At 36.5% G+C, this 25,984-nt stretch overlaps 1 protein-coding gene across 9 annotated transcripts in view; it reads left to right on the forward strand.

Annotated features, from left to right (window-relative positions):
* HS3ST5 (heparan sulfate-glucosamine 3-sulfotransferase 5) overlaps window positions 1–25,984 on the forward strand; it is a 296,033-nt gene that overhangs the window by 159,924 nt on the left and 110,125 nt on the right. For 6 of the 9 annotated variants that reach the window (XM_070449926.1, XM_070449929.1, XM_070449930.1 and 3 more), the window contains one exon: window positions 17,360–17,472. The exons of 1 other annotated variant lie outside the window; for it this stretch is intronic. The gene's annotated coding sequence lies outside the window, so the exon portion shown is untranslated. Of the gene's footprint in view, window positions 1–17,359; window positions 17,473–19,108; window positions 24,686–25,984 lie in introns of those variants that run through there. 2 more of the 9 variants (XR_011481894.1, XM_070449931.1) reach the window with 2 other exon arrangements.

Genomic DNA, 25,984 nt, shown 5'->3' on the forward strand with positions numbered 1-25,984 from the left:
ATCTCAAAAATATACAAGCAACTCATACAGCTCAATTCCAGAAAAATAAATGACCCAATCAAAACATGGGCCAAAGAACTAAACAGACGTTTCTCCAAAGAAGACATACAGATGGCTAACAAACACATGAAAAGATGCTCAACATCACTCATTATCAGAGAAATGCAAATCAAAACCACAATGAGGTACCATTACACGCCAGTCAGGATGGCTGCTATCCAAAAGTCTACAAGCAATAAATGCTGGAGAGGGTGTGGAGAAAAGGGAACCCTCTTACACTGTTGGTGGGAATGCAAACTAGTACAGCCACTATGGAGAACAGTGTGGAGATTCCTTAAAAAACTGGAAATAGAACTGCCATATGACCCAGCAATCCCACTCCTGGGCATACACACACTAGATCTGAAAGAGACACGTGCACCCCAATGTTCATCGCAGCACTGTTTATAATAGCCAGGACATGGAAGCAACCTAGATGCCCATCAGCAGAGGAATAGATAAGGAAGCTGTGGTACATATACACCATGGAATATTACTCAGCCATTAAAAAGAATTCATTTGAATCAGTTCTGATGAGATGGATGAAACTGGAGCCCATTATACAGAGTGAAGTAAGCCAGAAAGATAAAGACCATTACAGTATACTAACACATATATATGGAATTTAGAAAGATGGTAATGATAACCCTATATGCAAAACAGAAAAAGAGACTCAGATGTGTAGAACAGACTTGTGGACTCTGTGGGAGAAGGTGAGGGTGGGATGTTTCAAGAGAACAGCATCGAAACATGTATATTATCTAGGGTGAAACAGATCACCAGCCCAGGTTGGATGCATGAGACAAGTGCTCGGGGCTGATGCACTGGGAAGACCCAGAGGGATTGGGTGGAGAGGGAGGTAGGAGGGGGGACCGGGATGGGGAATACATGTAAATCCATGGCTGATTCATTTCAATGTATGACAAAGACCACTGCAATGTTGTGGAGTGATTAGCCTCCAACTAATGAAAATAAATGGAAAAAATTTAAAAAATTAAAAAATTTAAAATAATTAAACAAGTGTATCTAGAGAGCCAAAGGAAAAAAAATGCCTATAAATTAATATTATAATAGCAGAAATGAAAAACTAAATAAAAAATTTGGATGATAGAGTTGAAGCATTATCCCAGCAATTAGAGCAAAAAGGTGAAAAGATGGAAAATAGGAGATTTTTAGAACATTTTTTGTAAGGATCCTTTTTCCGAACAATAAGAATTCCCTAGTATGAGAAAAATTTTTGATGGAAGTGAAAAATATCAAAGGAATATTCTCAGAATTAAAGAATATGAGTTTCCCAACTATGGGGGCCACTAAGTGCCAAGTACAATGAATAAAAATAAAACTACATTCATTAGGGAAATTTTACAACTCTTGGGACAATGGAAAGACCTAGTTCCAGAGCAAAAATGAGAATTTCACAGATTAGAAAAAGTATCAGAATAGTATCAGAAATATTCTAACTTACATGTACTCTTTCTCAAGACACCTCTGAAGGATAGAGTGCTGAAAATTGAACAAGATAATTATTAACTCAGTGGGAGTAAGAATTTGTGCAAAAAGGGACACACTCATAGTATACTACATGACTGAGCTAAGAATGTCACTATGTAATATTATGTGTTAATGATAGTCATAATAATCAGTATTGATCTAACTATGCTGAGAGATGGGATGACAGAAAAGTTTATGTTATAAAAATAATGGAGAAGTAAAAGAGAACTATGGAGAGGGAAATGGCAATTCACTCCAGTATTCTTTCCTGGAGAATTCCAAGGACAAAGGACCTGGCGGCCTACAGTCCATGGAGTCACAAAGAGTCAGACACACTATCACTCACTCAAAAGAGACCTAAATAAAGCCTTCTCTTCCAAGAGGAAAATTAATATTCAATGCCTAAAGTCAAGAATTCAAGCAAAGGTAATACAGGCATGATATTAATATTTTCAAAAATGGTAAAAATGCCAAAATATTCAGTTAGAAAAGTTGAAAGTTGTTGCTTCTAGGGAGCTGAAAATGGTGCTTGAGTGGGCAGGTAGCTGCTGCTTTCCCTAATCAGCCCCATAGCACTGTCTCTTTAAGATACGTTCTTTTGTTCTCTTGAACAAAATAAAACCTGAATAAAAAAGAAAATACTAGCCTAGTCTTAGTTGTCTTGGAGTTTACACCCTAAAGAAGAAGATAGATGTGACACAATTACATAGATATGTAGCTAACTGCCAATTGTGTTAAATGTTGTGATTGAAATTTCTTGTTTAATTTCATGTAAACCGATATGAAAAGAGTGCTGGCTTAGTGTATCAGGGGAATCAAGTAAATTTTCCATGAGAGAGTGACATGTTGGCACCTTATGTGGTAGATGGCAACTTGGCAAGCAAACAAATAAACTTCAAAGAGTAAGGAACCCTCAAAAGTGGTTTCTTTTGGGCTGAGATAATTAACCGCAGGATGCCAGTGGGAGCCTTGTGTTTAATGACAGGATGGGCCACGGTGACCATGTAAGGACCAGCATTCACCTGGAATAGTTTTTAAGCCAACTTTTTCACCTTCCTCTTTCACTTTCATCAAGAGGCTCTTTAGTTCTTCACTTTCTGCCATAAGGGTGGTGTCATCTGCATATCTGAGATGATTGATATTTCTCCTGGCAATCTTGATTCCAGCTTGTGCTTCCTCCAGCCCAGTGTTTCTCATGATGTACTCTGCATATAAGTTAAATAAGCACGGTGACAATATACAGCCTTGACATACACCTTTTCCTGTTTGGAACCAGTCTGTTGTTCCATGTCCAGTTCTAACTGTTTTTCCTGACCTGCATACAGATTTCTCAAGAGGCAGGTCAGGTGGTCTGGTATTCCTATCTCTTTTCAGAATTTTCCACAGATTGTGGTGATCCACACAGTCAAAGGCTTTGGCATAGTCAATAAAGCAGAAATAAATGTTTTTCTGGAACGCTCTTGCTTTTTCGATGATCCAACGGATGTTGGCAATTTGATCTCCTGGAATAACCTTTACTATTTAATCAGTTCATGGGGACTAATACTATTGGCTTTAGTAATATGAATAACCACCTGGAATCACAGACTGGGAGGACCTGTAAGGACTTTAGAGCTCATGTATTCTTATCTTATCCTCTCCTTTTGTAGTCAAGAAAACTCAGGAGGTTCAGTAGTCTGCCCAAAGTGTCACAGATATTTTATGCTAGAGCCTAAGCAAGAAATCAGATCTCCAAGTTCCTTACCTGTAACTCTTTACCACAATTATAGAGAAATATATAGCTTGGTCTTTTGAGCAACTGAAATCAAACTAAACTAATTATCACAGAATTATTGAAAAACTGAAGACTTTATTTTATTTGTTCAATAATGAAGGAAAATGTTGCAAAAAATACTATTTTTTCTATTTGAATTTTCCATTATTGTTTAAATTTAGTACCTGATAGCAACTTAAGGGTGATTAATCTCTTCTTTAAAAAATAAATAGTTTCTGTTAGTTTCATAATTAATTATGTAAAAATCTAGTAGTGATAACTTGTTACAATATTTCTAAGAAATGCCTATAAATATTGCCATATGTATGACTTACATTCTTATTCTGTTTTAAGTAATCACTTTGCATTTACAGTGGACACATTTTAATAGTTTTGTTGTTGTTGTTCAGTCTCTAAGTCATGTCCAACTCTTTGCAACCCCAATGGATTGCAGGCTCCTCTATCCTCCACTGTCTCCCAGAGTTTGCTTTCATGTCCACTGAGTCAGTGATGCCATCCAACCATCTTAACCTCTGTCATCCCCTGCTCCTTTTGCCTTCAATCTTTCCCAGCCTCAGGGTCTTTTCTAATTAGTCAGCTCTTTGCATCAGGTGGCCAGTGTATTGGAACTTCATCTTCAGTATCAGTCCTTCCAATAAATAAATATTCAGAGTTGTTTTCCTTTAGGACTGACTGGTTTGATCTTCTTGCTGTGCAAGAGACTCTCAAGAGCCTTCTCCAGCACCACAATTTGAAAGCATCAGTTCTTCAGCACTCAGCCTTCTTCATGGTCTGACTTTCACATCCATACATAACTATTGGAAAAACCATAGCTTTGACTATATGAACCTTGGTCAGCAGAGTGATGTCTCTGTTTTTTAACATGCTGTCTAGGTTTGTCATAGCTTTCCCTCCAAGGAGCAAGTGTCTTTTTAATCATATATTAAACCCACTATTCTGTCTTAAAATGTAATTATACTAATAAAACACAAAACAAATATCTTTCTTCCAGAGAAACTTTGCAATTCAAGACAGCATTTACATATCTTTCTCTCTCTCTCTCCCTCTCTCTCTCTCTCTCACACACACACACACACACTTCCCTGAGTTCCCAGAAGGAAGAACATTTATAAGTCAGGAGGTCTATTTTTGTCAAAATGGGATGCTCACACTGCTGCACCAGGACTTTCTGATGTTTTGTCAGGTCCACAATGGTCAGATCTACATCAGCATTTGGGGGTTTTGATGCATTTCAAGATCCCATGTGCTTGTACTCTTATTCAAGGTTCACTGCCATCCCAATAGAAGCTTAATGCAAGTTCAGAAAACAAGGACAATGTAAGTAAAAAGAGATTGTCATAGGCTTCATTTTTTCCCCTGTAGTAGGAAAGCTTTGTAATAACTAGCTCAGAATATGATTTCTGGTTCTAAGATCCAACTGGAAAGTTCCAAGAAATATTTACAGTATCTTAAGGAATAATTGAGTCATGTTGATGCTCTGGTCACTGTCCACTCAGAACAAAGATTCTCAAAATTACATATTGGAAAAACAAAGAAGCACATAGATGTGATGACCACTGGAAACTGTATTAGGCCACATGATACTTATAAAATTTCCCTTGGGTAATCAAGAGGTATCTATGGTTTGATAGATTTTGAACAACAATAATTTTTAAATGTATGTTTTGTGAAGTTCACCATGTTTTCAGGTCCCAGATAGAAAGAGTGACTGAATTGTGTTCCCCTATAATTCATATTTTGCAGCCCCAGCATCCAGTGTGACTGTGTTTGAAGATAAGACTTTTTAGGAGTTAATAAGGTTAAATGAGGATTTCCCAGGTGGCGCTAGTGGTAAAGAACTCTCCTGCCAATGCAGGAGACATAAGAGATATGGGTTCAATCCCTAGGTCGGGAAGATCTCCTGGAGGAGGACATGGCAACCCACTCCAGTATTCTTGCTTGGAGAATCCCTTGGACAGAGGAGCCTCCTGGGTTACAGTCCATAGGGTTGCAGAGAGTCAGACATGACTGAAGCAACTTAGCCCAAAGGTTAAGTAAGGTCATCAGGGTGGGGTCCTAATCCAATAGGATTAGTGGCTTTGTAAAAAGAGAAAGAGAGAGAGGTCTCTCCCCAGGTGCAGGTACCCTGAAAAGTCCATATGAGCACACAGTAAGAAGGTAGCCATCTGCAAGTCAGGAAGAGAGATCTCACCAGAGCTTGACTGTGCTGGCACTATGATCTCAAACTTGTAGCATCCAGAACTGTAAGAAAATAAATTTCTGTAGTTAAAGCCAACAATCTATGGCATTTTGTTATGGCTGCCAAAGCTAAGAAGTACCACCCAGATGAAATGGAGACACTGGAGTGCTATGGAAAAGTTCACATTAGGTGCAGTACATACCCCAAGACTAGAGTTAGAGCAGAATTTGGGTGAGACCAGGGATCAGAATAAAGACAAGACTGAGGCAATAGATGGAGCAGTCATCAACTAAATAAGACTGAACCAGGATTTAGCATAGTAAGGAAGAGTTTAGGTTTGGGACTTAAGCTAAGGCAACTTTTTTCTCTACCTTCTAAATGGTGCAAGAGTTTAAGGTTACTTAACTACCACATTTTAATTCTGGTACTTCAAAACTAATCCTAAAGTGGAGATAATAATGCTTTATCACATAGCCATAGGGAAAAATGATTACTGTAAAATAATAATAAACAGGGCCTTCCAGGTAGGCTCAGTGGGTAAAGAATCTGCCTGCACTTCAGGAGATGTGGGTTCAATCCCTGGGTCGGGAAGATATCCTGAAGGAGGGAATGGCAACCCACTCCAGTATTCTTGCCTGGAGAATCCCATGGACAGAGGAGAGACCTCAATTGAACAGAGTTGGGAGATCAGAGGAGGTGCTTTCATGCCTTGCAACCATAGCAGAGCCACAGGAAGAAGAAAATCTCCTTTTCCGACAAGGACTCAGCCCTCCCAACTTCCTTTTCTTCTTTGTATAAGCATTCTCGTTCCCTTGCTGTCAGGAGAACTTGTATGTGACTTGCGATGGTTGCAGACCCTGAGTTGCAATTTTCTGCTGATCCTGAATAAACCCATCTTTGTTGCAGCCTATTAGTTTCAGGTCAACATTAGTATTTGGCACAGTGTCACAAAAGAGTCGGACAAGACTGAGTGACTAAACAACAATAGGCACAACAATAGGCACATTAACATCTCAGAGAACTGTAACCATGTATAGTAACCAAAGTCAGAGAAGTTGGAGTCTGAGCTAGTCTACTTTCATTTTTCAAGCCCCAAATATTAATTACCTACTTACTATCTGCCAGGCTCTATTACAGGTGCTAGAGGTAAAGCAGTGAGCAAAACAAAAAACAAAATCTACCTTCATGAAGCTTAAATCCGAGAGAGACTTAGGAGTCTTAAGTCAAGACAAGATCCTGGGGTTGGTAGACTCCTAAGTCCCCAACCATGTCCCATATCCAAAAAGGTCTTGTTCTGGGCAACTCACACAGTCCTTGGGAATGGCTAAATATATGTTGTTGTTGTTTTTTAAAGTATGCTGTCAAGTAGCTTGTCACATATATGGTAAATTTTACTCATTTCTTTTTTAAGCATGCATGGAGGACTCTTGTGTGACATAGCATTTTCCATTACTCTTGTTCTCTAAGAGCCTTGCTTCTCTTCATCTCTTTCCTCTAGAGAGACAGACTATAAAGACAGCTTTCTTATCCTAAAAGGAAGTATACCTTAATCTATCCATTGTCCCGTAATGCTTAATTGATTTTCCTGAATCTTGTGTTGAAAATATTTTACCCTGAAAAAAGGAAAACATATCTTAAATTGGGAAGTTGAAGCTTCACAACAATACCCTTTTAAAGGGGTCCCTTCCTGTCACCAGCTCCATTTCTTAGCATTTGTGGACATCTGTTTAGGACAGTCTGGTAACCTCCTAGGGTTGGGGGTGGGGGGTGTTCTCCCTTTTCCAGTTAGCGCTCCTCTCCCCCACCCTTGATTCTGAAGGCAACAAAAATGAATGGACTCTTGCTACATAAATAATTGCAGAGTAGATTTTGTTTGGATTGGGGGCCGTTTGCCATGTTATCTGTTGTGGTTGTCATTTTGTCATCCATCGTCAGGGCTGATCTGTAAATGGACTTGGTTATGATTCTCTAAACTTTTTCACATCTAAACATCCATTCTCCTAGACACATTTCTGCAGTAACAGTGTAACAAAATATGTTGTGCTTTTGTTGCTTTGGAAATATACCTTATTTTCATTTATTATTTTGAGGTAACCTGAGTTCATGCATATACAATCCAAAATCAAAACAGCTTAAAGCAGCACTGGTATCAGCTGCCTATTGTTGTACACTTAAATAAAAGAAAGGAAAAAGTAAGAGTTAACTGTTTTGGCAAAATGTCAATAATATGCAGTTGTGGTAAATAAATAACCTCTAGAAACAATGCTGAAAGCAACTGGACTTATTCCAAAATTTTTTTTCATGTTTAAACAAAGTTTAGGGTTTCTTTTTTCCTTCATATAGAAATGCATAAATGCATCAGTTTTGCCCAAATACAGAAAACTACTTACTTCAGTAGATTTCCTTCTTTTGGTTTATCATATGGATCATGGAAAAGCATGATTTTACAGAGTTTTTTGCTTTTAAATTAAGAATGTCAAATAAATGCTGCCTTTCAAAGAGCAAAAAGCTTTACCAAGAGTAATTCTTCTATTACAAACTAGAACACCTCTCACAGGACTGACTCCTTTGTTAGTAAAATAAGTTCTAAAAATGGATTTCGGAGTAAAGACTTCAGTGTTTGTTTTTATTCCTGTGAAACCAATAAAGTGCTGACAAAGAGAGCTATAATGTGCCACCATAGTTTAGAAATAAGGTACATTTCAGAGTGTTCTTTATTGCCTCTTGAGGGCTGAATATTGCTACCTTTAGCTACACGACCATACAACACGCTGTTTTACAAAACAGTAGCCTGGATGCTTAGCTCCCATTTGAGCCCCACCTGAATGTTATATACACTCCTTAAAAATGTCAGACATCTGGAGTGGTTATAATACTGTGTCATTATGATCCCACAGGTTTAAGTCTGAAATACACTCAACTTAAAAGAATAAAGGGATATGTTTTTCCGTTTCTTTTTATGCCATTCTATTTCCTATAAAATTGCAACCCTATTCAAAAGGGCTATTTCAAGTGTATTCTTTTAGATAATAACTGCAAACATTATTTTGATACATACTTCCTTGAATCTGAATGTGAACTTCACATTCAAACTATAATAGAATCACATTCCAGTTCTAAGGACAGCAGGGGAAATCAGTAGGAAAATATAGCATAACTTTCAAGCCCTAGTGAAATGCCTCCTTTGTTGTGAGATACACGTAGATGAGCACAGGTGACTGAAACAAGAAATGGGAAGGGAGTTTGTCACTAAATCTCTGAGCAGAAGAAGCTTTAGAGCAGGATTCTCAGCTCTGGGTGCACAAGGGAATCCTCAGGATCCACACCAGTTCTTGAGAGTGACTAGCATCTAAGTTAAGACCATAGAACAGATAGGTATGTAGGACATAAAAATAAATTTATAACCCAGAGCCTTCCTCTGTGCCTTTTTAAAAACTTATAAATGTTCAACAATTATATCTTCCTTTGTTTTGGGAGGTGGCATGGGATGGGAATGTAGATGTTTTTTCATTTACCCTGGGTAGGCACCCACTAAAGGTTTTGTTGCCCATACAACTCCATTTCTAGCTACAGCCCTTTAGCTTTAGTTGAAGGTGGCAAGCGTGTATGTTAACAGTCTGTGTGAATGCAAAACTCTTGTGAAAAGCAAGACTGGCTCTTTCAGAGCCAGTTCTCTTGGTTCTGATTAAAAATCTGTTTCCACAAATGCTACAAGTGTCTTTTTCTTGCAACATATCCACTTATATTTTCAACAGCATTTGTTGGTCTTTCTGTAAAAAGTTCTTCATTCAAGGACCACATTGCAACCAAAGATCTTTTATGTATAATTTTGTAGATGATAGACATTTGAAATTACTGTGGCAGGTGTTTTCACATTGTTTCTGCTGATCTGATAAAAAAGCATAGTGCCAGAAAACAGCATGAAGAGCATAAATTTCTCAGAATCAATTTGAAGCACCCTTTTGAAATAAGAATTGCTATAAAGAAGCATTTTGGAATGAAGTAAGGATGGAGTGAACAGTCTTTGAGGTAAAAATACAGTTCTGTAAAACAAATGTATTTCTTTGATGGAGACTACATACACTGTGTTTTAATTTATTTATTATTATTACTGCTTTTAAGATTTTTTTCTGCCACCATCTACATTATGGCCCCAGGAAGCCCAGAGGAGAGCCAGTAGGAAAAACTCCATGTGTGTTTCTGGCAAACTACTTCAATAAATTTCATTATAAGTCTTAGAATAAGAGTTTAATAAAGAGGTGAAGAAACACTGAAGGCTGAAGAATAAAAAATTCAGAGAAAAGAATCTCTTATACATGATGGCCTATCAGTGCCAGCATTAATCTGTAAAACCAGTGGCAGCTATGTTAAGTAATTTATGTGGAAACAAAAATCATTTTTATATTACTTTTTGTGCAGATAATAACATTCCATAGGCTCATCACATTTTTAATCTTGACTTAAGGAAAGTCTTGCTATGGCAATTTTTAAAAGAAGAGTTCCACTCATATCTTTCCAAGTAGCTCCTTCTCTTTCTTCTGTTTCCTTCCCCCCATATCCACCCTCCCCAAGCCAACTTCACCCACCCTCCCACTTCATAAAGGTGTTTATGAAATATGGAAGCAGTTCTGTCTTGCTGTTGTTCTGAGTATTCTTAATAAACGCCTCCTGTATTTCAGATGGAGAAGGCAATGGCACCCCACTCCAGTACTCTTGCCTGGAAAATCCCATGGATGGAGGAGCCTGGTAGGCTGCCGTCCATGGGGTCACTAAAAGTTGGACACGATTGAGTGACTTCACTTTTACTTTTCACTTTCACTCATTGGAGAAGGAAATGGCAACCCACTCCAGTGTTCTTGCCTGGAGAATCCCAGGGATAGGGGAGCCTGGTGGGCCGATGTCTATGGGGTCGCACAGAGTCAGACACGACTGAAGCGACTTAGCAACAGCAGCAGTTATTTCAGAAGAGTCTGAGGTCAACTAGTACAATATCACTTTGATTGCTTATTTGAATTTTGGCTGAGGAGAACTGTGAACCAATTCTCTGAATTTGTCATAATCTTAATTTAGTTATCCACAGCTGTGTCATTAAATTTAAGGCCTTTCATGAGTATGTTTGTTTTTACAGCTCTTAATATCTAATAACAATGTCCAGAAGATGTCCTCTTCTCCATCTCCACTTTGCTGACTCACTAATGGGTATTGGTCTCACATTTTCTTATTTTATTTCCAGTTAAAAATTATACTAACAGAGCAACAGAAAAGCAAGAGCTTCACCTTTTTCAGATATTACACATTAATCTTCATAAATCTTTTCTCCCCCTTTTCAGTCTACCATTTTATCATTAGAAGTCTGTGTAGTAAACTGAAACCCAAAAATGGCATTTCAGAACTTAATATCCTTCAATGGCTATTATCCACCTTGCACTTTCATAATAGAGAAAGGTGATATGAGAAAATCTTGAACTAAAATGTGAAACTTGTCCCAGCTAAATCAAATAATCAATGGAAACAATAACATTAAGATATGTCAACTGAAATGAGTTAATATATTTTGGTAAAAGTGGTTATATTTAATAGTTTGTATTACCACCAAAAGGAAAAAAAATCGTTGCTTATATGTGAACTTTTCACTCAAATTATTCACTAATCTGTTTAACAAAGTGTTTGAGAGCATTGAGAATATTCCAAGCACTTGTCTAAGAAGTAGAGATTTACTGGTAAATAAGATAGACATAAGATAGGTTACAGTAAATAAGCTTCATGGTGCTTACAGTCTGCAAATAAAGAGACAACAGCATCTGTATGACAGGGACTTGGATTGGAGAGAACGGGTTCTACAGGCTCTAGGGAAAGGACATCTCAGGAGAGAACAGTCAGAGAGATCTTCCTGAGAGAAGTGACATCCAAGCTGAGATTGAAAAGAAGAGGAGACATTATTCAAAGTGATTGTGACAGTGATCTAGGCAGAAGATAAAGAACCTAACATAGTCAAGGACCTGGAAAAAGCCCTGGATGAATGAATGATCAAGGGTACAGTGGAGTGGGGGCAGATGAGCTCGGAGAGCAGCCAGGATGCCACCCTGCAAGGTCACAGTCAGAGGGACACAGGACGGGAGGCGGTTTGCTGGCTGGAGGTACCTCTGGGTATCCAAGTGAGATTGCAATAGGCAGAGCCTGCATTTCAAAAAAAAAAAAAAACACAAGGATTATTTGGCTTTGAAATTTATAATTTAGTAGATAACTATGAAGAAGTACGGAGAAGGCAATGGCACCCCACTCCAGTACTCTTGCCTGGAAAATCCCATGGACGGAGGAGCCTGGTGGGCTGGCTGCAGTCCATGGGGTCGCAAAGAGTTGGACATGACTAAGCGACTTCACTTTCACTTTTCACTTTTATGCATTGGAGAAGGAAATGGCAACCCACTCCAGTGTTCTTGCCTGGAGAATCCCAGGGATGGGATTGCACAGAGTCGGACACAACTGAAGTGACTTAGCAGTAGCAGTAGCAATGGAGAAATAGTTAAATTTCTTGAAGTTTCCTGGCTAGTTTTCTAGAAAATTCTTCACCTTCTCTCCTACTACTTTTATTTCACTCGATTACCATATGTGTAGCTCTGTTTCTCAAAAAATTTCAGTATTCTATGCTTAAAGCATTTTATTGATGAATTGAAGTTTTCCTATTCTAATTGCTCATCTTTAATTACTTTGCACTTTTTTCAACCAGAAATTTGTATTACTAAAAATGCTGTGTCCTTTCATGAAGAAGTGCAAAAATAGAAAATATAACAGTCTCTAGTGTTACTCTGAGAGTCAATTCCGTGGAAGTTTAATTCCCCATGCTTGTCAAAAGTTGTTAAAACAGTGCTTGCCTTTTTTGAATATAAAATGTGGGCAGACATGTACTAATATATCAAAAAATGACACTTTGTCAAAGAGGGCTTTCATGGGAAATGTTCTGAATAAAATGTTTTCTTTTTAAAAGAACCCAACCTGTTTAACATTCCAAAGCAAACACAAAAGAACACAAAATGCTTGAACTTACTGCCAGTCACAACAGTCAGCTTCATTTAATCTTTAATACTTTTTTTTTATATTCCAAATATTGTTCCCCAAAAACTATCAGTTTTATTCCATGATAACCCTGGTTTGAAGTAAAATAAAAGTAGCTCTGACCCTCCTCAAAATGGATTCTTTTCAGAATTACTAGCACTTCTAATAGTATAAAGATGATATGGTCGGCTATGTCTACTGTTAGACTCAGTGTAATTATATGTGAAGCAACAATTCCCTTATCTATTAGGAACACTTGCTGCAGCGAACTGCATTTCACTTTCTGGCAGATGAAATACTGAATTAAAATCTCAAACTAGTTTCTCAAGTTTTTTCCCCCAGTCATTTAAAAATCTTTTAGCCTAGGGGAAGATGGTAGCCAGAAAATAATGGGAAACAGATGTGTTTAAAGGTTTGAGCAAGATGAACAAAGCAGATGTGTTAATATCTTCCTGGTCCTCAAATTGTCCCTCTCCATTGTGATTACTTTGAGACAGTTCTCATCCTTTGAACCTCTGAGGATGTTCAGAGTTAAGATAATGGTTGATAGTTGAAATGTTAAATGGTTAATCAATACGTAATTGTCTCTGATCACAATCTCATATTATCTTATCTAAACAGGATAGACGTTTTTTGTATGTTACCTACATTCTTTGCAGAGATGCACCCAAATCTAGCTCTTGAGTAATAATATCTATTATTCATTGTTTAGGGAACCAAAGAGAAGGACTGAAAGAAATAGAAGCAGATGAAAGTTGAGATAATTGAGATACAGTTTAACTTGAAGGAATATTGGAATGCCACATAATAGTATTAGTGTGAAAAGATGAGAAATATTCTATACAATTTTATTTGATGTGTAAGCTGAGTCAGATTTTATAGCCTGCTCTGAATTAAATCCCTAAAAGGTCAGGGTGAGGGAGAAGGATGCAGATGGCTTAAACTAATGTTAGAGAATTGTACAAACAGATTCCCCCAACTATAAGCATTCATTGGAGAGCAGAAGGCCCAGGTTTTAATAAAATATTAGAAAAGTCTGCATATATTGGTATGAGAATATATTAATATTGGGAACAACTGATGTATTTTTGCTTAGGAAGTTAATTATATGTCATATGTATAAAAGAAACATCAATGGCATATCAATATTTGATTCTACTATGTTAGCCATGCCAGAGAGCCCCTCAGTCATACTTAATATAAGTGGCTCACTATGGCTTCATGACTGAAACCAACAAAAGATGCAGACTGATTCTGATTTCTTTTGTATCAAAATCTTACAGCACTTTTTGAGCTATTTTATAAATTAATTTCAAAATAGATGAGGGAGTAACACTGAGGTTTAACTAATTATGTTTACATTAAATATAAGCATTTAGAATAACCATTTTAATTAATACAAGACTTAGGCAACTTATCACTAAAAATGGAATTGGTAACTTGAGATTTATCACTCTAAAACCACTTGCATCACATTTTTAATGAATTCTTTCCTCTACTTCAGTGGAAGATAAAATATTTCTCCCCGAAGTGGCTGCTGATAAAAGATAACCCTTTCTTGGGTCAAGATTGTCAATTTGATATTGAATCAGAGCAAAAATGTATACTTACATGCAAGAGTATAGTTACTGTTTGCTAAACCATTTTCAACTTGACTTATATTTTAGTTCTATAAATGTAAGAAAATCCCTGATAATTGTAGTAAAATTTATTACTGAAAAAGAAAATGGATATATTTTGGTGTTTTTTTTTTTTTACCATTTTTATAGATGAGACTCTGATAAAGAAAATTTAAATAATTTTGTGATTTAATTTTTAATTAAAATGGTATATAACAATTTCAATTGCAGTTGGATGTGAGGAATAACACTTTGAATAGCTTCAGTTTGTAAATATTTATACTTCAAACTTTATATTTTTAAGAATATGCAAATGTATTGATATAATCAAATTTGCATATAAAAATGTATATTTAAACAAATCGTTAGCGAATTCTTTTTCTTACATTTCAGTCTTTATTTTTCCTTTAATTATAGTTGATTTATAATATTATTGGAGAAGGAAATGGCAACCCACTCCAGTATTCTTGCCTGGAAAATCCCATGGACTGAGGATCCTGGCAGGCTACAGTCCATGGGGTCGCAAAGAGTCAAACACAGCTGAGCAACTAATACTTTATGATATTATATTAGTTTCAGGAATATAACATAGTGATTCAATATTTTTATAGATCATACTCAATTTAAGGTTATAATAAAATATTGGCTATATTCTCTATGCTGTACAATGTATCCTTGTACCATTTATTTTATACATAGTAATTTGCACCTCTTAATCTACCCCCTTCTTGACCCTTTCCCACTAGTAACCACTAGTTTTCTATATCCATAAGTCTGTGTCTGCTTTGCTATATTCATTCATTTTATTTATTTATATTCCACATTTAAGTGATATCATGCAGTATTTATCTTTCTCTGTCTCACTTATTTCACTAAGCATGGATCGACTGCTAGGTCAATCCATGTTATTGCAAATGGCAAATTTTCATTCTTTTTTGTGGTTGAGTAATATTTCATTGTGTGTGTGTGTGTGTGTGTGTGTGTGTGTGTGTACCACAGTGTGTACCACACCTTCTTTATCCATCCATCTGCTGATGAACACTTAGATTGCTTTTGTATCCTGGCTACTATAAATATATAATGCTGCTATAAACATTAGGGTGCATATATCTTTACAAATTAGCATTTTTGTCTTCTTCATTTATATATCCAGTAATGGAACTGCTGGGTCATGTGGAAGTTCTATTGTTAGTTTTTTGGGGGGAGCCTCCATAATGTTTTCCATAATGGCTGTACCAGTTTACATTCTACCAACAGTTTAGGATTCCCTTTTCTCCACATTGGCTGGTTCTTTCAGTACAATATAACTATCATTTAGCACATTTACCCTGATACATGGTAAGTGCTTAATAAATGTTTGTAAATTGAGTGAATAAATATATTGATATATTTTAGAAAACATCTTTTAGGACTTCCCTAGTGGTCCAGTGGTTAAGACTCTGCACTTCCAAAGTAGTGCACATAGGTTCGATCCCTGGTTGGGAAACTGGGATCCTACATGCCGTGCAATGCAGCCAAAAAAAGTCTACAAAATTCTCTTTTAAATTAATTTATTGTTATATCTTGCCTTCTTTCACCTACTCAGTTAGAATAACTGATAAAGCTGAAGTGCATCTACTTACATCTTTGAAGGCAGTATGTTTTTCCTATTATCTATTGCTTTTTTGTGTTCTGGAATTAGTACAAATGTTAAGAATCTAAAAGAGAGCAGGGCCTTTACTGACTGAGACAGGGTGATTTAAATGCAAGTTAGCTCATTTTGTTCCTTGTACTAAGTACCTGCAATTACTGATTGTCACATTTTTCTTCCATTGTAAAAACTGAACTAATTGAAGGTACTTCCCTTAGGGTACGAACTCTACAGTGTAATGAATGTTGAGTGCCCTCTTGAGTTTAGCATGTTAATTATTCATAATTATAATGATTTCTGTTTATTTGGGAACTTTAGAAATCTGGTTTATCAAACAAATTTAGAAGCAGAGTAGTTGAGGTTTTGTTTTGTTTTATATTAAGATCTCAGCAGGTGTTTGAACATACTAAGAAGTTCTCATGAGCAATGAAGCCAGTTTTGTTTTTTTTGCTTTTTTGCTAATAAATGGATACTAGTGATGTGTGCCATGTCCTTAAATAGCTGAATGAACTTTTTTCTACTCACTTTCTGGTTTCTCCAGAACTATTTGGGTGATATTGGGATTGTGAAGGGAAACATTGACAAGGATTCAAGTAGAAAACTGGAAATAATGTATGAAAGTGTGTTAATCAGAGAACTAGAGTAGATTTGGTAGCTGGCTACTAGCCAAGCATATAAAATTTTAAAGTCAAAAAATAAATAAATAAAATTTTAAAGTCTCCCTTTCCTTGAAAGAGGGCTTTACGTGTGTGTTCTTTGCACTCTAAGTATATTTGCATCTAATGGACCCACATAAAAGATGGATATTCTGGCTATTTTGGACTGAAATAATCTATGTCTACTATTACCAAATACATAATAGTGATAATGATGTATTAGGACTGGGCTCCTACAATCTATTTAGAATTCATACTTATTCTCAATAATAGCCTGAAGTGACAATGAACTATTGCTTTTTAAAGAGGAGTTTGGTATCACAAGTCTGTTTCATTGCAATCTTTTTCATTTTCCCATCACTTTCTTTTTTCATTTTTCCAATACAACACTTTAGAGCCAACATGTACTCTGCATGTCTACTCAAGTCTCCTGGTAATCTATCAATATATCCAGCTTAGGAAGAAGCAGCAATTGCTTAATATATTCAAGTAGCAGCAATGGTAAGAATGATTGATGCCTAATCATCATATGGTTGTAAAAAGATCAGTTGAGATATACAATATATAATATTTTTTAAAAGAGTACATTTAACCACCCTCAACCTAAAATCCAAAGCAGCCAGATCAGAAACAAGAACATTAAGTGAAAGTACATGTGGGTAGCCCCCAATTTACAAGTCCATCTCTGATCAAAGAGAACTAGCAATTGCATATTCCAGGGTCAGACTCAAATACGAGCTCTGTTCTTCATCAGTAAATCATTTAATAAAAACACTGGAAGTACTGTTTTTAAAAAATGAAATGTTCTGATCATACCTAATATGCTTCTTCCAACACCAAGTTTTTAACCATAGCTAAGGAGCAGAGAGAGAAAAAAGATTAACTAGAAGATCACTCTGCCTCTGTCTCTACCCTCAGGTACTAACAGAGTGAGGGACAGGCCAAAAGCACAGCAGTAGGTGTGGAGAGGCCATGGAATATCCACCAGCCAGATAATCATCGCTGGAGTAACTGGAAGCATCTGAATGTAGGTATGTGTACCCAGGGCTTCTGCTTGCTCCTACAATTCGTTGGCTAGCTTTCCCATCCATGTTATACACCTGCTGTCTCATCAGCCTTTTGAAAGTACTACTTGGCAGGACTTGGATGTGCACATATATGCACACAGCCAGTCAGAAAAGCAGGGTGGCTCTTCAGTGGGAGCTCCTGTCTCCTCTAGGCTTTTAAAACATTCTACAAAATGACTTTCAGCTGCCTCCTGATTCTGTATTCTCAGTGTTCCCATATAGAAACCTTCTTTCTCACTGACACTGAGCCTTGGTTCTTGAGTACAAAAGGCCTTTGTCTTTGCTATCCCACTATCTGAAATAACTTCCCTCAGATCCTCTCTGCTGGTTCTAATTCTGTTTTCTAGGACCTAAGTCAACTCTTACCTACATGGGAACATCTTGCTAATTCCCCATCACAATTATTTCCTTCCTTTCAAACATCTGTAGGCCTAGAAGTCATACCTCTCCTCTGGCATACAACTTGTATCATGTATTGCTATTTCTTTCTTCATGTAATTATCCTCTGTCCTCAGTGTAGCTGTTTATTTCTGGACAGGCAAAATCTGTTGCATTTTGTACCAGAGACCAGGACTAGGGGAAATGGACTTGTAGAGAGCTACTGTGATAGAGTTCAGTTCAGTCGCTCAGTCATGTCCGATTCTTTGCGACCCCATGAACCACAGCACGCCAGGCCTCCCTGTCCATCACCAACTCCCAGGGTTTACTCAAACTCATGCTCATTGAGTTGGTGATGCCATCCAGCCATCTCATCCTCTGTCGTCCCCTTCTCCTCCTGCCCCCAATCCTTCCCAGCATCAGGGTCTTTTCCAATGAGTCAACTCTTCTCATGAGGTGGCCAAAGTATTGGAGTTTCAGCTTCAGCATCAGTCCTTCCAATGAACACCCAGGACTGATCTCCTTTAGGATGGACTGCTTGGATCTCCTTGCAGTCCAAGGGACTCTCAAGAGTCTTCTCCAACACCACAGTTTAAAAGCATCAATTTTTCGGTGCTCAGCTTTCTTCACAGCCCAGCTCTCACATCCTGTGATGGAGTGAGGTGACAAAAAGGAGTAGTCAAGAGCCCAGACTGCCTGAACTTGAGTTCCTGCTCAGCCAAATACTCACTGTGTGACCTTGGCAAGATTTTAAAAAAATAGGAAAACTTTCTATGGCTTCATTTTCTCATCTCCAAAATAGAAATAATAGTAATATACCCATCTCCTTAAGTTGTAAAATTTCAATGACCTAATAAAGAAAATCTTAGAGTAGTGTCTAATACATGTCAAACACTCAAAAAAGCATTTTTATTAGTATTTATTAGTATTAGTATTAGTATTTATTAGTATTAGTATTTATTAGTATATACAATAATAGTTCATCTCATTTAATCTCTCAATAATACTAGCAGATAGATGGCATAATTCATATTATAAAAACTGGAAACCTTGTGACCCTTAGTAGTCAGGTTACTACCTAAAATTGAGAGAAGAGGTTTAATGAGAACCATGTGTTAGATACTAAACCCTTGGCTGTTTTTATTTTCTACCTGTTTCACACAGGTGCCTGGTGACTAGTTCATATTGATAATATGAAATTTATTCTTCTCTATTCTTACAGTTTAAGCCATATCCTATTCAACAAGTTTGTCTAGTCCAAGACACTGAAGAAGAAAGATGGAGAAAATGTGAAGTGGCTATTCCTACTCTAGGATGTTTTACAATTTAGATGATTCAAATGATGAAAGAAAGCAGAAACATCTAACACATTTCTTTTAACTTTTCATCTCTATATTCCCTATAAAACTGGCTCTTCCATGGTCCCTCCCTCACCCCATGTAATAATGTAGATTGGATATGGTATCATTGTCTTCAAAAATAACACTTTGGGGTTTGGTGGAATGTGCTACTTAAGAGTAAACTGTAAAATTTGTGAATTTTTAAATTGTTTTATTCTAATTGAAATTATTTTGGAGAATTTACACAGAGCTCTGTTAAACTTGGCAGACTAGCCCCTCTTGGAATCTCTCTATTTTCTAGGAAATTATCAAAAACTCTTGTTCTTCTCACTGCCAAAATTCCTTGGCGGCTGTTACTTCGTTTGTGCTATAGCACTTCGCTCTGTGCTAGGATGTGGTGGATGATTGATGAATCCTTGGTTAAGTTGAATCTTGTCACCCTACTGACAAGAAAGCTGAAGTTCAGAGAGTTTAACATATTGTAAAAATCACACAGCTGGCAAGGAAGAATTTCCAACACAAGTCTGATGAACCTAGCAACTGATAGTGTAGTAATGGTGGTGAAGCAAAGGCTCAGTTCAGAGTTATGAGGCAGGGATTATGTTTTGACACCAAATCTCAGACACATCATAAAAACCTCTTCATGCCTCAGTTTGCTCATCCCATGACACTGTTAGGAGGATCAAAATATTTGAAATGATCACTGGACATTATAGACATATAGTTACAGATCTGGTAAAGATAAACACTGAAACAGTGGAGAAATCCCCAAATGATTTGAAATTCCTAGTGGGTGATGGGAGGAAGGTAAAAACACTGAAAGCAGGCAAAGAACAAACATGAAGAAATAACCATGCGTGTGGAGGGACTCTGGGAGCAGATTTAGAAAAGATGACTCTGGTACCAATGCTGACCCAATGCTGTTTCACCAGTTACCAAGTGGCAATTGTTGTTGTTTTAGTTCTAAGTCATGTCCAACTCTTGTAACCTCATGGGCTGTAACCCACCAGGCTCCTCTGTGCATAGCATTTCCCAGGCAAGGATACTGGAGTGGGTTGCCACTTCCTTTTCCAGGAGCTCTTCCAAATCCAGGTATTGAACCCATGTCTCCTGCATTAGCAGAAGTTTCTTTCCCACTGAGCCACCAGAGAAGCCCTCCAAGTGGCAGTTATCATGTCCTAAAATGTAGATATAATGGCCATAATCACTAAACTAAGAACTAGACATCTATATGCAACAGTCTGATTTCTAGTGGCTCTGTGGCAAGCTGCTTCTTTGGAGGATTAAGAGTAATACTGTCCTTAAAATGGAAGCTTCAAAAAGTAAGTGCCCAGCTCCCAAAGTACCTAAAGCATCCTACAGGCCTCAATGGGATCCTGTCTGCCGCTTCTTGAAACAATCCCTTCAAAAGATTATCAGAGGAATTAATGGCACTCAAGTTGTACCTGATGTCTGGTTTTGACCTTGAAGATGTTTAAGGAAGTAAATGTATTTGATGAGTTATTAAACATGTGCTTCAGTTATTATGATAATAGAAACAGCTCAGTCTTAGAAGACTGAGGTGCCTTCCATTTCTGAACATTTAATTGCACGCCTGCTGAGTTCAGACAACAAGTCATTAATCTCACATAATACATTTATTTAGATTTAAGAAAGTTACCCACATTTTTTTCTATTCTTTTGTTTCTATGCTATGTTCCAGAAAGCATCTGCCAGTTTTTTTTTTATTGCATTTTAACAGGTTAAAATGCAGAACGGCTAACCTAGCTGATACTTTGAATAGTATTCAAGAAGTCAAAGAGAAATTAATAAACCACTTTTGTAAGTTGTCTTTTGTGAAAGCCTACCTAAAGGAGACTTCCAAGATTATTGCTGATATGAAAAAGCTATGATGATAGCTTTCAGTTTAGAAACTATTCGGTTTCATCTGGCCAGTATCAACTGTCAAGTATTACTAAAACTCTAGGCCTATGATGATAACATATTGAACTTTTCTGTAATATCCTTAATATTTGCAGTTTAGCATTATTGTTCATTGTTAAGCATCTTGATGATAGAATGGGTAAAGATAATGATTTCAATAATAGAGCAACAAATTCCTAATTTGGGGAATATTTTTAAGGTCTTAAGTTATAAAAGTATTTCATAAACTATAAGTCACCATAAAAATATTATTTTAAAAACAGTTTCTCATAATTCCAAATTATGTTTTTCTGAAAAGTACCAGAATATAACAGAGAAAAGTTTTTCTACCTCCATTATTTAAAAAATATTCATACACATGGGTTCCTCAATACATAGTAGGATGGTACTCACTTCAGAGGAGACTCATGTGAATTATATTACCTTCCATTAATAGAGGGCCTACTCTATGCTATAAAATAGATTACTCTCAGTCTTTAGAATGTCCTTGCAAGGACATTTTTTTTCACTATATATCCTTATATAATTGAAAGTTCAGAAAAGTTGATAAAGAGATTAATAAACTAGTAAATGCAAGCTCAAATCTTTTAGACTCCTGTTAGGGAAGCCAGTTGACTCCATTATAGGTCAGAGGTAATTAAAAAGAAAATTCTGAAGACAAAATAATAATAATAGCTACCATTTATTGATGTGCCAAGTATTGGGCTATGTGCCCTAGGAACTTTAAATTCATCATCCTAATAACCAGCTCAAAAGAGTTCAATCATCTCAGATTTTTCAAACTAAGTGGATATTTTTGAAGTTTTTTTTTAGTTCAAATGTAGTTAAAATACAATGTCATATTAACTTCAGTCTTACTATGCAGTGATTTGACACCTGCAAATATTATGAAACGATCACCACAGTAAGTCTAGTAACCATCTGTCCCCAAAACTATCATTATTGACCATATTCCTTATGCTGTATATTATATCCGCATAGCTTATTTATTAACTGGAGGTATGTACCTCTTAATCCTCTTCATCTGTTTTGCCCACTTCTATCACCTTGCATTCTGGCAACCCAATGGGTGTATCTAAGAATCTGCTTTCGTTTTGTTTTGTTGTGCTTGTTTGTTTTGGTTTTTTAGATTCCACGTATAAGTAAAATCTTATGGTAATTGTCTTTCTCTGTCTGGCTTATTTTACTTTACCATAAAACCCTCCAGATCAGCCCATGTTATCACAAATAGCAAGATTTCTTCTCTTTTTAATTGCTGGGTGATAGTCCATGTGTGTGTGTGTGTGTGTGTGTGTGTGTGTCTATGCAGCATCTTTATTCATTCATCTGTTGATGGATACTTAAGTTACTTCCATATTTGGCTGTTGTAAATAATGCTGCCATGAATATTGGTATGCATATATTTTTTCAAATTAGTGTTTTTGTTTTCTTCATGTAAATATCCAGAAGTAAAACTGCTAGGTCATATAGCAGTTCTGTTTTTAGTTTTCTGAGAAACCTCCATACTCTTTTCCATAGTGGCTGCACCAATTTACATTCCCACCGACAGAGAACAAGTGTTTCCTTTTCTCCACATCCTCACCAACACTTAATATGTGTTGTCTTTTTTGGTAATAACCATACTGGCAGGTGTGAAGTGGTATCTCTATGGTTTTAATTTGCATTTTCCTGATGTTTAGTGATACTGAGCATCTTTTCATGTGTCTGTTGGTCGTCTGCATGTCTTCTTTAGAAAAATGTCTATCTGGATTCTCTGCTCATTTTTCAATTGGTTTTTTTTTTTAATTTTTGTTGTATAATTTATTTGTATATTTTGGATATTAACCTCTTATCAAATGTATCATTTGCAAATATCTTCTCCCATTCAGTAGGATGCCTTTTCATTTTGATAGTTTCCTTCACTGTGTGAAAGGTTTGTAGTTTGATATGGTCTCGTTTGTTTATTTTGGCTTTTGTTGCCCTTGCCTTAGGGAAAATAATCTTTAAAAAGATATTTTTAAAACCAGTGTCAAAGAGGGTATTCCCTATATTTTTCTCTAGGAGTTGTTTTTTTTTCCCCCTCTGGGAGTTTTATGTTTTCAGTGCTTGCATTTAACTTTTTAACTTATTTTGAGTTTATTTTTGTGTATAGTATGAGAAAGTTATCCAGTTTGATTCTTTTTCATGCAGCCATTCAGTTCTCCCAATGCCATTTATTGAAGAGGCTATCTTTTCTCCATTGTTTATTCTTGCCTCCTTTGTCAAAGTTGATTGACTGCATGCGTATGGACTTATTTCTGGGCTCTCTATTCTGTTCCATTGATCTATGCATCTTTTTGTGCCAGCACTACACTACTTTGATTAAAGTAGCTTTGTAGTATAGTTTGAAATTAGGGCACATGAAATCGCCAGCTTTATTCTTCTTTTTCAAGATTGCTTTGATTATTTGGAGTCTTTTGTGTTTCCATACAAAATTTATGATTATTTGTTCTAGTTCTGTGAAAAATGCCTTAGTATTTTGATAGGGATTGCATTTAATCTATAGTTGGCCTTGGGGAGTATGGTGATTTTAACAATATTAATTCTTTTAGTCCATAAACATGGTGTACCTTTCTGTTTGTGTTATCTTCAACTTTTTTGACGATTTTCTTGTAGCTTTCAGAGTACAAGTCTTTTAGCTCTTTGGTTAGATTTATTCCTAGATGTTTTATGCTTTTTGATGCAATTGTAAATGGGATTGTTTTCTTAATTTCCCTTTCTGGTAGTTCATGTTAATGTGTAAAAATGCAAAAAAATTCTGTATATTAATTTGTATCATGCCATTTTACTGAATTCATGTATTAGTTCTAATAGTTTTTTTGTGGCATCTTTAGGATTTTCTATACATACTATTATGTCATCTGCAAACAGTGACAGTTTTACTTCTTCCTTTCCAATTTGGGTTCCTTTTATTTCAAATAAATTGAATTTTAATATTCCCATTTGCCTTGTGAGAAATTTGAGTTTCAAGACATTGAATTACTGACTCAAGATAGCACCCCTGCTAAGTAGCAGAACCAAGCTGCCAACTCAGGTCTTGTCAAGTTCCAAAACCCATGATCTTTCTATAGACTTCCCTTGTGGGTTTCCCTTGTGGCTCAGCTGGTAAAGAATCTGCCTGCAATGTGGAGACCTGGGTTTGATCCCTGGGTTGGGAAATCCCCCGGAGCATGGAAAGACTACCCACTCCAGTATTCTGGCCTAGAGAAGTCGATGGACTGAATAGTCCATGGAGTCACAAAGAGTTGGAGACAACTGAGTGACTTTGACTTTCATTTTTTCTACAGACTGTTATAAACTACAATATATGTCTGATTTGTATGTGAGGTTATGGGCTGCTGCATTTATCTTTTTCCTCTGAATTTATTCTTCAAGCAATTTTATTTTTGTTTGGAAGTTACTGAGCTTCTGTTAGTAAGAGATCTCCAGAAAATTAGTACTAATTCAATGACTATGCACTATTCTGTGTTTATTCTAATAGTGCTCATTTTTACATTAAAGTCGGAGTTAACATTAAATATCTCATGTGTCCAGCTTATATTTTATAATCTAGAATTTCACTAAGAACTGAAGAATTGAAACATCTAATAAATTCAGGGAAACTGCCTCATTTACATAAGTTGGTATGCTGGAATACTACAAGTTACAACACAACTGGATAGCTTTCATCCTAATCTTACAAAAAGCCTAGAAAAGTATTGTACATTCACTTTTTAAACAAATGTCTATTGGTTGCCAACTATTTTTATAAGTTTGTGCTAGGGAGATTAGCAGATAATAAGAACTCTAATGCCCCCTACCCTGAAAGAGCTTTATGAAGTAATCAGAGAGAAATGACATGATTACTATTAAGCATCGAAACTGAGGTTAAGTAATATTGCAACAGTGAAATAAGTCATATTAAACACCAAAGAATGAATGGTTCAGTTTCATGGCTTGAGGTGCTGACTCTGGGTTCAAGTGGGGAAAAAAAAGCCTTTCTGAAGGAAAGCTACTGGCTAGGGAGGGAGGAAGGATGGCACTGGCTGGGCAGGTGCTTGTGATGGAGGTGCCCAGCCAGCAAATACCTTTATTATCCTGAAGGTTTGTGCAGAGAAACTGGAAAAGATGAGATTGGAAAAGGAAGTGAGGCCCGATACACAAAAGTCTTCTGTTCTAACTGAAGACACTTGCCTTTGGCCTCCAGGGAATGGGGAGTCATTGAAAAATTTTGAGCTGGGGAATGATGTAATTAAAATAGTGCTTTACAAAAGATTAATTTGGCAGGATTGGTGGAAAGAGAACAAGAGTAAAGAAACTACTACAATAATTCAGGTCTTAGGTGATGAGGTTCTGGACAGAATGACAGTGGGACTAGAAGGAGAGAAATCAATGGAAGAGATCATGCAAAAAATAACAACATAAAAGGAGATGGCTAGATATGGGAGACAAAGGCACAAAATTAACTTAAAGTTCTGTTTGGGAACTTTTATTATGTGCATAAAATTCATTGTATATTACATACAATATTCACGATCTAAGATGTCATTGGATTCAAGGAAGATCTTGCTTTTACTCAGTGTAGCATTTCCTTGAGCAAAATCTACAGTGAAGTCCTGCTTTCTAAGAGATAGTAAATAAAATTGTAAAAATGCCTGAGAGAATAGTTCTAACTATGCAGCAGCATCATCATAATAATAGCCACAGTTACAGAATGGAGGTAAAAATTAGATGACGAAAGAAAATTTAGCAAAACAATGATATTTAATTTATCTCCAAAGTTCCAGTTTATTAGTTTAGCTAATTTTCTACCAAAGTGACTTCTAAAACAGTGAATT

This window comes from Odocoileus virginianus, chromosome 19 (genome assembly GCF_023699985.2).
Source record: "Odocoileus virginianus isolate 20LAN1187 ecotype Illinois chromosome 19, Ovbor_1.2, whole genome shotgun sequence".
NCBI classification, from domain to species: Eukaryota; Metazoa; Chordata; class Mammalia; order Artiodactyla; family Cervidae; genus Odocoileus; species Odocoileus virginianus.